This window comes from Erythranthe guttata, chromosome 3 (genome assembly GCF_056151865.1).
Source record: "Erythranthe guttata isolate IM_541 chromosome 3, IM_541, whole genome shotgun sequence".
NCBI lineage: Eukaryota > Viridiplantae > Streptophyta > Magnoliopsida > Lamiales > Phrymaceae > Erythranthe > Erythranthe guttata.
In genome coordinates, this window is record NC_142535.1 from 18,913,535 (window position 1) to 18,920,275 (window position 6,741).

The window sequence follows — 6,741 nt, forward strand, 5'->3', positions numbered from 1 at the left end:
AAAAATTTCCATAATAAATATGGAAATAAGTCCAGAAATGAAATAAATGAAAAAATGTTGGATCAAAATTGAAGATACAAAAACTTTGATTGTGTATTCTCCCTTTATATATTACTAGTAATTGTACCCGTGCGATGCACGGGACAACAAATTGCATTGTTTTGATGTTGTAAGAATATAAACAAACGTTTGATGTATCGTATGATCAAAATTCTATTATACTGGAACATCATTAAGTATACTACACACAAAAAAAGGAAATAACTTTACTATTGAATAATTTTCCAAATGAATTGAATCAGCTAATACCAGTAGATTGAAAATTTGAACCAGAAAAAAAATCATCAACTATGTCTTTCATGTTGAGCTTAAAAGTAATTAGATTTAATAACTTAGTTAACATAATCAAAACTAAACTATCGACAACATAAAAGGCCATCTATACATCTTGCATCGGAACTAAGCCCTTCTCCACTGCCTCATTTTCAGGCTGTTTTGCCACTGGAATTAACAATTGGAAAATTAAGAAACAAAAATAAATATAAACAATAAATTAAATATCGCATACAAACAATAAGTCTTGAAGGTCGACTTCCAATAGCTTGTGGCTCCGCCCATTTTTGGTTAATTCTCTCAAATCATCCATTTCAATAGCATGTCCAATAACATATAAAATGAAATAATTGTTATACATAAAATTTGAAAACTTTGGTATAAATTAATGAAACACATAATTTAACAAAATGAAATTACCTATAAGCCATGATGGAAAAAGATGTAAACTAATTGCCACACAGTTAATAGGATGAAGAAGATAAAAAACAAAATCTAAAGTCGGGTTACCAAAAGAAGAAGCCTTAGGTAGGGAAGAAATAAAATTCAAATGTTGCAGACATTATGTAAAACGATGTCACAAAATTCGCTAGGGATGAAAATCAGATTTATTTACCCTTTTCTGTAAAAATCGAAAATCAGATTATTATAAATAATATCTAGGAGAATTTGATGAAAATCGATAATAATATTTAAAATAATATTTAGGAGATATAAATTTGATAAAAAAATCAAAAAATAATATTTAGGAGATAAAAATCTGATAAAAATCGAAAATAAAATTTAAAATAATAGTTAGAAGATAAAAACTTGATAAAAATCGAAAATAATATTTCAAATAATGTTAATGAGATAAAAGTTGATAAAATACGAAAATAATAATTAGAATAATATTTAGGAGATAAAATATGATTAAGATCAAAATTATTATTTAAAATAATATTTAGGAGATAAAAATTTGATAAAAATCGAAAATAATGTTTAGGAGACAATAATCTGATAAAAAACAAAATTAATATTTAGGAGATAAAAAACTAATAAATACGTGATAAAACTCGAAAAAAATATTTAAAATATTATTTAGGAGATATAACTTTGATAAAATTCGAAAATAATATTTAGGAGATAAAAATCTGCTAAAAGTTGAAAATTATATTTAAAATTATAGTTAGGAGATATAAAATTGATAAAATTAAAAAAATATTATTTATAATAATATTTAGGAGATAAAAATTTGATAAAAATAAAAAATAATATTTAGGAGACAAAAATCCGATAAAAATAAAAAATAATATTTAAAATAATATTTAGGGGATACAAATATGAAAAAATTCGAAAATAATATTTAAAATAATATTAAGGAGATAAAAATTTGATAAAAATTGAAAAAAATTACAAATATGACATTAGGGTTTCTTAGGGTTGCCTAGCGTTTCTTTCTTTTATATATAAGATATCTAGGAGATAAAAAATTGATGAAAATCAATAATAATATTTAAAATAATATTTAGGAGACAAAAATCCGATAAAAATAAAAAATAATATTTAAAATAATATTTAGGGGATACAAATATGATAAAATTCGAAAATAATATTTAAAATAATATTAAGGAGATAAAAATTTGATAAAAATTGAAAATATGACATTAGGGTTTCTTAGGGTTGCCTAGCGTTTCTTTCTTTTATATATAAGATATACATTGAACTACTATCTCAATTAAATAATTTATGCCAGGGTCCCTATTAGATTTACTTAATGCCAAAGATTTCACCAAACTTGTGTTTGTCAAAGTGGTAAGTAAAGGCAATCTTTTTTAGTTCGGTCCGGGTTCGAATCCCTGGTGACACAATTTAGATGAATTAACCTGCATTTTACTCCGGGGTTTTTGGGTTTTCGGGTTTCGGGTTTCGGGTTTTCGGGTTTCGGGTTTTCGGGTTTTCGGGTTTTCGGGTTTCGGGTTTCGGTTTCGGGTTTTCGGGTTTTCGGGTTTCGGGTTTCGGGTTTCGGGTTTCGGGTTTTCGGGTTTCGGGTTTCGGGTTTCGGGTTTCGGGTTTTCGGGTTTTCGGGTTTTCGGGTTTCGGGTTTCGGGTTTCGGGTTTCGGGTTTCGGGTTTCGGGTTTCGGGTTTCGGGTTTCGGGTTTTCGGGTTTCGGGTTTCGGGTTTCGGGTTTCGGGTTTCGGGTTTCGGGTTTCGGGTTTTCGGGTTTCGGGTTTCGGGTTTCGGGTTTCGGGTTTCGGGTTTCGGGTTTCGGGTTTCGGGTTTCGGTTTTCGGGGTTCGGGGTTTCGGGTTTCGGGTTTCGGGTTTCGGGGTTTCGGGTTTCGGGTTTCGGGGTTCGGGGTTCGGGGTTTCGGGTTTTCGGGTTTCGGGTTTCGGGTTTCGGGTTTCGGGTTTCGGGTTTCGGGTTTCGGGTTTCGGGTTTCGGGTTTCGGGTTTTCGGGTTTTCGGGTTTTCGGGTTTCGGGTTTCGGGTTTCGGGTTTTCGGGTTTCGGGTTTCGGGTTTCGGGTTTCGGGTTTTCGGGTTTCGGGTTTCGGGTTTCGGGTTTCGGGTTTTCGGGTTTCGGGTTTCGGGTTTCGGGTTTTCGGGTTTCGGGTTTCGGGTTTTCGGGTTTCGGGTTTCGGGTTTCGGGTTTCGGGTTTCGGGTTTCGGGTTTCGGGTTTCGGGTTTCGGGTTTCGGGTTTCGGGTTTCGGGTTTCGGGTTTCGGGTTTCGGGTTTCGGGTTTCGGGTTTCGGGTTTCGGGTTTCGGGTTTCGGGTTTCGGGTTTCGGGTTTCGGGTTTCGGGTTTCGGGTTTCGGGTTTCGGGTTTCGGGTTTCGGGTTTCGGGTTTCGGGTTTCGGGTTTCGGGTTTCGGGTTTCGGGTTTCGGGTTTCGGGTTTCGGGTTTCGGGTTTCGGGTTTCGGGTTTCGGGTTTCGGGTTTCGGGTTTCGGGTTTCGGGTTTCGGGTTTCGGGTTTCGGGTTTCGGGTTTCGGGTTTCGGGTTTCGGGTTTCGGGTTTCGGGTTTCGGGTTTCGGGTTTCGGGTTTCGGGTTTCGGGTTTCGGGTTTCGGGTTTCGGGTTTCGGGTTTCGGGTTTCGGGTTTCGGGTTTCGGGTTTCGGGTTTCGGGTTTCGGGTTTCGGGTTTCGGGTTTCGGGTTTCGGGTTTCGGGTTTCGGGTTTCGGGTTTCGGGTTTCGGGTTTCGGGTTTCGGGTTTCGGGTTTCGGGTTTCGGGTTTCGGGTTTCGGGTTTCGGGTTTCGGGTTTCGGGTTTCGGGTTTCGGGTTTCGGGTTTCGGGTTTCGGGTTTCGGGTTTCGGGTTTCGGGTTTCGGGTTTCGGGTTTCGGGTTTCGGGTTTCGGGTTTCGGGTTTCGGGTTTCGGGTTTCGGGTTTCGGGTTTCGGGTTTCGGGTTTCGGGTTTCGGGTTTCGGGTTTCGGGTTTCGGGTTTCGGGTTTCGGGTTTCGGGTTTCGGGTTTCGGGTTTCGGGTTTCGGGTTTCGGGTTTCGGGTTTCGGGTTTCGGGTTTCGGGTTTCGGGTTTCGGGTTTCGGGTTTCGGGTTTCGGGTTTCGGGTTTCGGGTTTCGGGTTTCGGGTTTCGGGTTTCGGGTTTCGGGTTTCGGGTTTCGGGTTTCGGGTTTCGGGTTTCGGGTTTCGGGTTTCGGGTTTCGGGTTTCGGGTTTCGGGTTTCGGGTTTCGGGTTTCGGGTTTCGGGTTTCGGGTTTCGGGTTTCGGGTTTCGGGTTTCGGGTTTCGGGTTTCGGGTTTCGGGTTTCGGGTTTCGGGTTTCGGGTTTCGGGTTTCGGGTTTCGGGTTTCGGGTTTCGGGTTTCGGGTTTCGGGTTTCGGGTTTCGGGTTTCGGGTTTCGGGTTTCGGGTTTCGGGTTTCGGGTTTCGGGTTTCGGGTTTCGGGTTTCGGGTTTCGGGTTTCGGGTTTCGGGTTTCGGGTTTCGGGTTTCGGGTTTCGGGTTTCGGGTTTCGGGTTTCGGGTTTCGGGTTTCGGGTTTCGGGTTTCGGGTTTCGGGTTTCGGGTTTCGGGTTTCGGGTTTCGGGTTTCGGGTTTCGGGTTTCGGGTTTCGGGTTTCGGGTTTCGGGTTTCGGGTTTCGGGTTTCGGGTTTCGGGTTTCGGGTTTCGGGTTTCGGGTTTCGGGTTTCGGGTTTCGGGTTTCGGGTTTCGGGTTTCGGGTTTCGGGTTTCGGGTTTCGGGTTTCGGGTTTCGGGTTTCGGGTTTCGGGTTTCGGGTTTCGGGTTTCGGGTTTCGGGTTTCGGGTTTCGGGTTTCGGGTTTCGGGTTTCGGGTTTCGGGTTTCGGGTTTCGGGTTTCGGGTTTCGGGTTTCGGGTTTCGGGTTTCGGGTTTCGGGTTTCGGGTTTCGGGTTTCGGGTTTCGGGTTTCGGGTTTCGGGTTTCGGGTTTCGGGTTTCGGGTTTCGGGTTTCGGGTTTCGGGTTTCGGGTTTCGGGTTTCGGGTTTCGGGTTTCGGGTTTCGGGTTTCGGGTTTCGGGTTTCGGGTTTCGGGTTTCGGGTTTCGGGTTTCGGGTTTCGGGTTTCGGGTTTCGGGTTTCGGGTTTCGGGTTTCGGGTTTCGGGTTTCGGGTTTCGGGTTTCGGGTTTCGGGTTTCGGGTTTCGGGTTTCGGGTTTCGGGTTTCGGGTTTCGGGTTTCGGGTTTCGGGTTTCGGGTTTCGGGTTTCGGGTTTCGGGTTTCGGGTTTCGGGTTTCGGGTTTCGGGTTTCGGGTTTCGGGTTTCGGGTTTCGGGTTTCGGGTTTCGGGTTTCGGGTTTCGGGTTTCGGGTTTCGGGTTTCGGGTTTCGGGTTTCGGGTTTCGGGTTTCGGGTTTCGGGTTTCGGGTTTCGGGTTTCGGGTTTCGGGTTTCGGGTTTCGGGTTTCGGGTTTCGGGTTTCGGGTTTCGGGTTTCGGGTTTCGGGTTTCGGGTTTCGGGTTTCGGGTTTCGGGTTTCGGGTTTCGGGTTTCGGGTTTCGGGTTTCGGGTTTCGGGTTTCGGGTTTCGGGTTTCGGGTTTCGGGTTTCGGGTTTCGGGTTTCGGGTTTCGGGTTTCGGGTTTCGGGTTTCGGGTTTCGGGTTTCGGGTTTCGGGTTTCGGGTTTCGGGTTTCGGGTTTCGGGTTTCGGGTTTCGGGTTTCGGGTTTCGGGTTTCGGGTTTCGGGTTTCGGGTTTCGGGTTTCGGGTTTCGGGTTTCGGGTTTCGGGTTTCGGGTTTCGGGTTTCGGGTTTCGGGTTTCGGGTTTCGGGTTTCGGGTTTCGGGTTTCGGGTTTCGGGTTTCGGGTTTCGGGTTTCGGGTTTCGGGTTTCGGGTTTCGGGTTTCGGGTTTCGGGTTTCGGGTTTCGGGTTTCGGGTTTCGGGTTTCGGGTTTCGGGTTTCGGGTTTCGGGTTTCGGGTTTCGGGTTTCGGGTTTCGGGTTTCGGGTTTCGGGTTTCGGGTTTCGGGTTTCGGGTTTCGGGTTTCGGGTTTCGGGTTTCGGGTTTCGGGTTTCGGGTTTCGGGTTTCGGGTTTCGGGTTTCGGGTTTCGGGTTTCGGGTTTCGGGTTTCGGGTTTCGGGTTTCGGGTTTCGGGTTTCGGGTTTCGGGTTTCGGGTTTCGGGTTTCGGGTTTCGGGTTTCGGGTTTCGGGTTTCGGGTTTCGGGTTTCGGGTTTCGGGTTTCGGGTTTCGGGTTTCGGGTTTCGGGTTTCGGGTTTCGGGTTTCGGGTTTCGGGTTTCGGGTTTCGGGTTTCGGGTTTCGGGTTTCGGGTTTCGGGTTTCGGGTTTCGGGTTTCGGGTTTCGGGTTTCGGGTTTCGGGTTTCGGGTTTCGGGTTTCGGGTTTCGGGTTTCGGGTTTCGGGTTTCGGGTTTCGGGTTTCGGGTTTCGGGTTTCGGGTTTCGGGTTTCGGGTTTCGGGTTTCGGGTTTCGGGTTTCGGGTTTCGGGTTTCGGGTTTCGGGTTTCGGGTTTCGGGTTTCGGGTTTCGGGTTTCGGGTTTCGGGTTTCGGGTTTCGGGTTTCGGGTTTCGGGTTTCGGGTTTCGGGTTTCGGGTTTCGGGTTTCGGGTTTCGGGTTTCGGGTTTCGGGTTTCGGGTTTCGGGTTTCGGGTTTCGGGTTTCGGGTTTCGGGTTTCGGGTTTCGGGTTTCGGGTTTCGGGTTTCGGGTTTCGGGTTTCGGGTTTCGGGTTTCGGGTTTCGGGTTTCGGGTTTCGGGTTTCGGGTTTCGGGTTTCGGGTTTCGGGTTTCGGGTTTCGGGTTTCGGGTTTCGGGTTTCGGGTTTCGGGTTTCGGGTTTCGGGTTTCGGGTTTCGGGTTTCGGGTTTCGGGTTTCGGGTTTCGGGTTTCGGGTTTCGGGTTTCGGGTTTCGGGTTTCGGGTTTCGGGTTTCGGGTTTCGGGTTTCGGGTTCGGGTTTCGGGTTGGGTTTCGGGTTTCGGGTTCGGGTTTCGGGTTTCGGGTTCGGGTTTCGGGTTTC